Here is a 9,892-nt window from a genome sequence, read left to right on the forward strand (position 1 = left end):
CTCAACACCGCATATTAAACGCCTAAGAATGTACCTGACTAGTAAGTATCTTAAAACCTATGGATTGCTATGTCTCCAAAAGAGAATCAAGCATGTGTACAGGGGCATAAACGCAGCAGTGATAGGATTGGAGAGGTTCGGTGAGCAAATGAAGACCCTTTGAAGTCATATTGCATGGTACCCATTCCACGGGTTTCAACTACCCAGGTTTAAGGTATTCTTCCTTCAGCTAAAACATGCATGTGGAACCTAGAGTATGATCAACCATGTGATCGGGAGACGTGTTCAAATATGTCTCAGTTTTCGTACCCTGGTACTCGGGTGCAACATTCCAGACGCTTTACTAACACTCTCCCGACTTGGAGAGTCAGTCCCTTTAACCTCCTGTTTGGCCCAGTTTGCAATTTCTGCGGAAGATGAACAGGAATAGCGAGAACCAATGAGAGACTAGCTGGAGGTGTCTGGACGGGCAAATTTAACTCTCATTTCCCACCAGGAAGAGGAAATAACCAAAGGCTCAGCGTGCCGTGCCGGAACCAGATTAGGGCCTGAAGCCATCCTGCGGAGTTGCGGCCAGCTCAAAAGAAAGCGAGTTGAACAAAGGAGCTCAGGGGCACTGTAATTCACAAACCTGCAGAGTTATAAATGACAGCTATCGTCCAAAAATAGACTGAAGTAAGGCTGCCAAGAGGACTTGAAAGCGGGGCAGAATTGCAGGAAACCGATTTCAGGAGGTAGACTGGAATTGCATTGAAAGCATAGGAAAAGAGGCAGAACGCCCACAATGATGCACTTGGCCAAAAAGGGCGTATGCGTTTTTTCCTGAATATATTCAGGAAAAAACGCATACGCCCTTTTTGGCCAACCAAGCAAGCTTGCAAAGGAAATCTGCACTACAATGAAGTCTCACTTCCCCCCGGTCAAAAGGGCCATCTGAAAAAAGTGTAAAATCCAGAAAGGCAGGACAGGCCATGGAGAACTGGGAGCCTTGTTATGCTGATGGGCGGGATGTAAATTGCCAACAACCACTCGGGAGAAGTGTATGGTGTTTCCTGAAACATCTAAAAAACAAAGCAACAGAGCCTAGGGCACTTCCACTTATGGTCCTATAGCTTACGGAAATTAAAATCAAAAAGACACAGCCACCCCAAAGTTTGGAACGGCTCTGTTTACAAGAACCTTGTTTACAGTACAAGTTCAACATCGCAGAAAGTGAAAAATGGATAAAGCACTTGTGGTACTTACGTACAATGCAGTATTACTCAGCAATGAAATCTATGTCATCAGGCCCGTAGCAGCATAATGAGTAGATTCAGGTACTATGATTCTAACTGAAATAAGTCACACAGAAAAAGAAACATCATAAGATATCAGTAATACACGGAATGTAAACTTGGCTACACAGGAACTGAATTCCAAAACAGAACAGGGTCTCAAATTTAGAAAACCAACTTATGCTTGCTTAAGGGGAAAGGTGAGTTGGGTTGCTGCATAAAACCAGAGATTGAAATGAGCACAGATAAAGTTCCTTAAGCCAAATATGGAATAGACAAGAGCTACTCCTTGCTCAACGAAATGGACTCAACACCGCATATTAAACGCCTAAGAATGTACCTGACTAGTAAGTATCTTAAAACCTATGGATTGCTATGTCTCCAAAAGAGAATCAAGCATGTGTACAGGGGCATAAACGCAGCAGTGATAGGATTGGAGAGGTTCGGTGAGCAAATGAAGACCCTTTGAAGTCATATTGCATGGTACCCATTCCACGGGTTTCAACTACCCAGGTTTTAGGTATTCTTCCTTCAGCTAAAACATGCATGTGGAACCCAAGTATGATCAACCATGTGAACGGGAGACGTGTTCAAATATGTCTCAGTTTTCCTCCCCTGGTACTCGGGTGCAACATTCCAGACGCTTTACTAACACTCTCCCCACTTGGAGAGTCAGCGCCTTTAACCTCCTGTTTGGCCCAGTTTGCAATTTCTGCGGAAGATGAACAGGAATAGCGAGAACCAATGAGAGGCTAGCTGGAGGTGTCTGGACGGGCAAATTTAACTCTCATTTCCCACCAGGAAGAGGAAATAACCAAAGGCTCAGCGTGCCGTACCGGAACCAGATTAGGGCCTGAAGCCATCCTGCCGTGTTGCGGCCAGGTCACAAGAAAGCGAGTTGAAGAAAGGAGCTCAGGGGCACTGTAATTCACAAACCTGCAGAGTTATAAATGACAGCTATCGTCCAAAAATATACTGAAGTAAGGCTGCCAAGAGGACTTGAAAGCGGGGCAGAATTGCAGGAAACCGATTTCAGGAGGTAGACTGGAATTGCATTGAAAGCATAGGAAAAGAGGCAGAACGTCCACAATGATGCACTTGGCCAAAAAGGGCGTATGCGTTTTTTCCTGAATATATTCAGGAAAAAACGCATACGCCCTTTTTGGCCAACCAAGCAAGCTTGCAAAGGAAATCTGCACTACAATGAAGTCTCACTTCCCCCCGGTCAAAAGGGCCATCTGAAAAAAGTGTAAAATCCAGAAAGGCAGGACAGGCCATGGAGAACTGGGAGCCTTGTTATGCTGATGGGCGGGATGTAAATTGCCAACAACCACTCGGGAGAAGTGTATGGTGTTTCCTGAAACATCTAAAAAACAAAGCAACAGAACCTAGGGCACTTCCACTTATGGTCCTATAGCTTAGGGAAATTAAAATCAAAAAGACACAGCCACCCCAAAGTTTGGAACGGCTCTGTTTACAAGAACCTCGTTTACAGTACAAGTTCAACATCGCAGAAAGTGAAAAATGGATAAAGAAGTTGTGGTATTTACTTACAAAGCAATATCACTCAGCAATGAAATCTGTGTCATCAGGCCCTTAGCAGCACAATGAGTGGATTCAGGTATGATGATTCTAACTGAAGTAAGTCACACAGAAAAGGAAACATCATAAGATATCAGTAATACACGGAATGTAAACTTGGCTACACAGGAACTGAATTACAGAACAGAACAGGGTCTCAAATTTAGAAAACCAACTTATGCTTGCTTAAGGGGAAAGGTGAGTTGGGGTGCTGCATAAAACCAGAGATTGAAATGAGCACAGATAAAGTTCCTTAAGTCAAATATGGAATAGACAAGAGCTACTCCTTGCTCAACAAAATGGACTCAACACCGCATATTAAACGCCTAAGAATGTACCTGACTAGTAAGTATCTTAAAAACCTATGGATTGCTATGTCTCCGAAAGAGAATCAAGCAAGTGTACAGGGGCATAAACGCAGCAGTGATAGGATTGGAGAGTTTCGGTGAGCAAATGAAGACCCTTTGAAGTCATATTGCATGGTACCCATTACACGGGTCTTAACTCTCCAGGTTTAAGGTATTCTTCCTTCAGCTAAAACATGCATGTGGAACCCAAGTATGATCAACCATGTGAACGGGAGACGTGTTCAAATATGTCTCAGTTTTCCTCCCCTGGTACTCGGGTGCAACATTCCAGACGCTTTACTAACACTCTCCCGACTTGGAGAGTCAGTCCCTTTAACCTCCTGTTTGGCCCAGTTTGCAATTTCTGCGGAAGATGAACAGGAATAGTGAGAACCAATGAGAGGCTAGCTGGAGGTGTCTGGACGGGCAAATTTAACTCTCATTTCCCACCAGGAAGAGGAATTAACCAAAGGCTCAGCATGCCGGGCCGGAACCAGATTAGGGCCTGAAGCCATCCTGCGGTGTTGCGGCCAGGTCACAAGAAAGCAAGTTGAAGAAAGGAGCTCAGGGGCACTGTAATTCACAAACCTGCAGAGTTATAAATGACAGCTATCGTCCAAAAATAGACTGAAGTAAGGCTGCCAAGAGGACTTGAAAGCGGGGCAGAATTGCAGGAAACCGATTTCAGGAGGTAGACTGGAATTGCATTGAAAGCATAGGAAAAGAGGCAGAACGTCCACAATGATGCACTTGGCCAAAAAGGGCGTATGCGTTTTTTCCTGAATATATTCAGGAAAAAACGCATACGCCCTTTTTGGCCAACCAAGCAAGCTTGCAAAGGAAATCTGCACTACAATGAAGTCTCACTTCCCCCCGGTCAAAAGGGCCATCTGAAAAAAGTGTAAAATCCAGAAAGGCAGGACAGGCCATGGAGAACTGGGAGCCTTGTTATGCTGATGGGCGGGATGTAAATTGCCAACAACCACTCGGGAGAAGTGTATGGTGTTTCCTGAAACATCTAAAAAACAAAGCAACAGAACCTAGGGCACTTCCACTTATGGTCCTATAGCTTAGGGAAATTAAAATCAAAAAGACACAGCCACCCCAAAGTTTGGAACGGCTCTGTTTACAAGAACCTCGTTTACAGTACAAGTTCAACATCGCAGAAAGTGAAAAATGGATAAAGAAGTTGTGGTATTTACTTACAAAGCAATATCACTCAGCAATGAAATCTGTGTCATCAGGCCCTTAGCAGCACAATGAGTGGATTCAGGTATGATGATTTTACTGAAGTAAGTCACACAGAAAAAGAAACATCATAAGATATCAGTAATACACGGAATGTAAACTTGGCTACACAGGAACTGAATTACAGAACAGAACAGGGTCTCAAATTTAGAAAACCAACTTATGCTTGCTTAAGGGGAAAGGTGAGTTGGGGTGCTGCATAAAACCAGAGATTGAAATGAGCACAGATAAAGTTCCTTAAGTCAAATATGGAATAGACAAGAGCTACTCCTTGCTCAACGAAATGGACTCAACACCGCATATTAAACGCCTAAGAATGTACCTGACTAGTAAGTATCTTAAAAACCTATGGATTGCTATGTCTCTGAAAGAGAATCAAGCATGTGTACAGGGGCATAAACGCAGCAGTGATAGGATTGGAGAAGTTCGGTGAGCAAATGAAGACCCTTTGAAGTCATATTGCATGGTACCCATTACACGGGTCTTAACTCTCCAGGTTTAAGGTATTCTTCCTTCAGCTAAAACATGCATGTGGAACCCAAGTATGATCAACCATGTGAACGGGAGACGTGTTCAAATATGTCTCAGTTTTCCTCCCCTGGTACTCGGGTGCAACATTCCAGACGCTTTACTAACACTCTCCCCACTTGGAGAGTCAGCGCCTTTAACCTCCTGTTTGGCCCAGTTTGCAATTTCTGCGGAAGATGAACAGGAATAGCGAGAACCAATGAGAGGCTAGCTGGAGGTGTCTGAACGGGCAAATTTAACTCTCATTTCCCACCAGGAAGAGGAAATAACCAAAGGCTCAGCGTGCCGTGCCGGAACCAGATTAGGGCCTGAAGCCATCCTGCGGTGTTGCGGCCAGGTCACAAGAAAGCGAGTTGAAGAAAGGAGCTCAGGGGCGCTGTAATTCACAAACCTGCAGAGTTATAAATGACAGCTATCGTCCAAAAATAGACTGAAGTAAGGCTGCCAAGAGGACTTGAAAGCGGGGCAGCATTGCAGGAAACCGATTTCAGGAGGTAGACTGGAATTGCATTGAAAGCATAGGAAAAGAGGCAGAACGTCCACAATGATGCACTTGGCCAAAAAGGGCGTATGCGTTTTTTCCTGAAATATTCAGGAAAAAACGCATACGCCCTTTTTGGCCAACCAAGCAAGCTTGCAAAGGAAATCTGCACTACAATGAAGTCTCACTTCCCCCCGGTCAAAAGGGCCATCTGAAAAAAGTGTAAAATCCAGAAAGGCAGGACAGGCCATGGAGAACTGGGAGCCTTGTTATGCTGATGGGCAGGATGTAAACTGCCAATAACCACTCGGGAGAAGTGTATGGTGTTTCCTGAAACATCTAAAAAGCAAAGCAACAGAGCCTAGGGCACTTCCACTTATGGTCCTATAGCTTAGGGAAATTAAAATCAAAAAGGCACAGCCACCCAAAGTTTGGGACGGCTCTGTTTACAAGAACCTCGTTTACAGTACAAGTTCAACATCGCAGAAAGTGAAAAATGGATAAAGAACTTGTGGTACTTACGTACAATGCAGTATCACTCAGCAATGAAATCTATGTCATCAGGCCCGTAGCAGCATAATGAGTAGATTCAGGTACGATGATTCTAACTGAAATAAGTCACACAGAAAAAGAAACATCATAAGATATCACTAATACACGGAATGTAAACTTGGCTACACAGGAACTGAATTCCAAAACAGAACAGGGTCTCAAATTTAGAAAACCAACTTATGCTTGCTTAAGGGGAAAGGTGAGTTGGGTTGCTGCATAAAACCAGAGATTGAAATGAGCACAGATAAAGTTCCTTAAGCCAAATATGGAATAGACAAGAGCTACTCCTTGCTCAACGAAATGGACTCAACACCGCATATTAAACGCCTAAGAATGTACCTGACTAGTAAGTATCTTAAAACCTATGGATTGCTATGTCTCCGAAAGAGAATCAAGCATGTGTACAGGGGCATAAACGCAGCAGTGATAGGATTGGAGAGGTTCGGTGAGCAAATGAAGACCCTTTGAACTCATATTGCATGGTACCCATTCCACGGGTTTCAACTACCCAGGTTTTAGGTATTCTTCCTTCAGTAAAACATGCATGTGGAACCCAAGTATGATCAACCATGTGAACGGGAGACGTGTTCAAATATGTCTCAGTTTTCCTCCCCTGGTACTCGGGTGCAACATTCCAGACGCTTTACTAACACTCTCCCCACTTGGAGAGTCAGCGCCTTTAACCTCCTGTTTGGCCCAGTTTGCAATTTCTGCGGAAGATGAACAGGAATAGCGAGAACCAATGAGAGGCTAGCTGGAGGTGTCTGGACGGGCAAATTTAACTCTCATTTCCCACCAGGAAGAGGAAATAATCAAAGGCTCAGCGTGCCGTACCGGAACCAGATTAGAGCCTGAAGCCATCCTGCGGTGTTGCGGCCAGGTCACAAGAAAGCGAGTTGAAGAAAGGAGCTCAGGGGCACTATAATTCACAAACCTGCAGAGTTATAAATGACAGCTATCGTCCAAAAATATACTGAAGTAAGGCTGCCAAGAGGACTTGAAAGCGGGGCAGAATTGCAGGAAACCGATTTCAGGAGGTAGACTGGAATTGCATTGAAAGCATAGGAAAAGAGGCAGAACGTCCACAATGATGCACTTGGCCAAAAAGGGCGTATGCGTTTTTTCCTGAATATATTCAGGAAAAAACGCATATGCCCTTTTTGGCCAACCAAGCAAGCTTGCAAAGGAAATCTGCACTACAATGAAGTCTCACTTCCCCCTGGTCAAAAGGGCCATCTGAAAAAAGTGTAAAATCCAGAAAGGCAGGACAGGCCATGGAGAACTGGGAGCCTTGTTATGCTGATGGGCGGGATGTAAATTGCCAACAACCACTCGGGAGAAGTGTATGGTGTTTCCTGAAACATCTAAAAAACAAAGCAACAGAACCTAGGGCACTTCCACTTATGGTCCTATAGCTTAGGGAAATTAAAATCAAAAAGACACAGCCACCCCAAAGTTTGGGACGCCTCTGTTTACAAGAACCTCGTTTACAGTACAAGTTCAACATCGCAGAAAGTGAAAAATGGATAAAGAAGTTGTGGTATTTACTTACAAAGCAATATCACTCAGCAATGAAATCTGTGTCATCAGGCCCTTAGCAGCACAATGAGTGGATTCAGGTATGATGATTCTAACTGAAGTAAGTCACACAGAAAAAGAAACATCATAAGATATCAGTAATACACGGAATGTAAACTTGGCTACACAGGAACTGAATTACAGAACAGAACAGGGTCTCAAATTTAGAAAACCAACTTATGCTTGCTTAAGGGTAAAGGTGAGTTGGGGTGCTGCATAAAACCAGAGATTGAAATGAGCATAGATAAAGTTCCTTAAGTCAAATATGGAATAGACAAGAGCTACTCCTTGCTCAACGAAATGGACTCAACACCGCATATTAAACGCCTAAGAATGTACCTGACTAGTAAGTATCTTAAAAACCTATGGATTGCTATGTCTCCGAAAGAGAATCAAGCATGTGTACAGGGGCATAAACGCAGCAGTGATAGGATTGGAGAGGTTCGGTGAGCAAATGAAGACCCTTTGAAGTCATATTGCATGGTACCCATTACACGGGTCTTAACTCTCTAGGTTTAAGGTATTCTTCCTTCAGCTAAAACATGCATGTGGAACCCAAGTATGATCAACCATGTGAACGGGAGACGTGTTCAAATATGTCTCAGTTTTCCTCCCCTGGTACTCGGGTGCAACATTCCAGACGCTTTACTAACACTCTCCCGACTTGGAGAGTCAGCGCCTTTAACCTCCTATTTGGCCCAGTTTGCAATTTCTGCGAAAGATGAACAGGAATAGCGAGAACCAATGAGAGACTAGCTGGAGGTGTCTGGACGGGCAAATTTAACTCTCATTTCCCACCAGGAAAATGAAATAACCAAAGGCTCAGCGTGCCGTGCCGGAACCAGATTAGGGCCTGAAGCCATCCTGCAGTGTTGCGGCCAGGTCACAAGAAAGCAAGTTGAAGAAAGGAGCTCAGGGGCACTGTAATTCACAAACCTGCAGAGTTATAAATGACAGCTATCGTCCAAAAATAGACTGAAGTAAGGCTGCCAAGAGGACTTGAAAGCGGGGCAGAATTGCAGGAAACCGATTTCAGTAGGTAGACTGGAATTGCATTGAAAGCATAGGAAAAGAGGCAGAACGTCCACAATGATGCACTTGGCCAAAAAGGGCGTATGCGTTTTTTCCTGAATATATTCAGGAAAAAACGCATACGCCCTTTTTGGCCAACCAAGCAAGCTTGCAAAGGAAATCTGCACTACAATGAAGTCTCACTTCCCCCCGGTCAAAAGGGCCATCTGAAAAAAGTGTAAAATCCAGAAAGGCAGGACAGGCCATGGAGAACTGGGAGCCTTGTTATGCTGATGGGCGGGATGTAAATTGCCAACAACCACTCGGGAGAAGTGTATGGTGTTTCCTGAAACATCTAAAAAACAAAGCAACAGAACCTAGGGCACTTCCACATATGGTCCTATAGCTTAGGGAAATTAAAATCAAAAAGACACAGCCACCCCAAAGTTTGGAACGGCTCCGTTTACAAGAACCTCCTTTACAGTACAAGTTCAACATCGCAGAAAGTGAAAAATGGATAAAGAAGTTGTGGTATTTACTTACAAAGCAATATCACTCAGCAATGAAATCTGTGTCATCAGGCCCTTAGCAGCACAATGAGTGGATTCAGGTATGATGATTCTAAATGAAGTAAGTCACACAGAAAAAGAAACATCATAAGATATCAGTAATACACGGAATGTAAACTTGGCTACACAGGAACTGAATTACAAAACAGAACAGGGTCTCAAATTTAGAAAACCAACTTATGCTTGCTTAAGGGGAAAGGTGAGTTGGGGTGCTGCATAAAACCAGAGATTGAAATGAGCACAGATAAAGTTCCTTAAGTCAAATATGGAATAGACAAGAGCTACTCCTTGCTCAACGAAATGGACTCAACACCGCATATTAAACGCCTAAGAATGTACCTGTCTAGTAAGTATCTTAAAACCTATGGATTGCTATGTCTCCGAAAGAGAATCAAGCATGTGTACAGGGGCATAAACGCAGCAGTGATAGGATTGGAGAGGTTCGGTGAGCAAACGAAGACCCTTTGAAGTCATATTGCATGGTACCCATTACACGGGTCTCAACTCTCCAGGTTTAAGGTATTCTTCCTTCAGCTAAAACATGCATGTGGAACCTAGAGTATGATCAACCATGTGATCGGGAGACGTGTTCAAATATGTCTCAGTTTTCGTACCCTGGTACTCGGGTGCAACATTCCAGACGCTTTACTAACACTCTCCCGACTTGGAGAGTCAGTCCCTTTAACCTCCTGTTTGGCCCAGTTTGCAATTTCTGCGGAAGAT

At 43.9% G+C, this 9,892-nt stretch overlaps 1 long non-coding RNA gene across 1 annotated transcript in view; it reads right to left on the reverse strand.

The window, feature by feature from the left end:
• The window catches only part of LOC307181429, a 569,076-nt gene extending 559,850 nt beyond the window's left edge, over window positions 1-9,226 (reverse strand). The window contains exon 1 of the long non-coding RNA XR_013826759.1: window positions 9,144-9,226. This is a non-coding gene — a long non-coding RNA (uncharacterized lncRNA). The remainder of the gene's footprint in view (window positions 1-9,143) is intronic.
• Between the last annotated feature and the right edge of the window lie 666 nt (window positions 9,227-9,892).

This window comes from Stenella coeruleoalba (genome assembly GCF_951394435.1).
Source record: "Stenella coeruleoalba genome assembly, contig: scaffold_176, whole genome shotgun sequence".
NCBI lineage: Eukaryota > Metazoa > Chordata > Mammalia > Artiodactyla > Delphinidae > Stenella > Stenella coeruleoalba.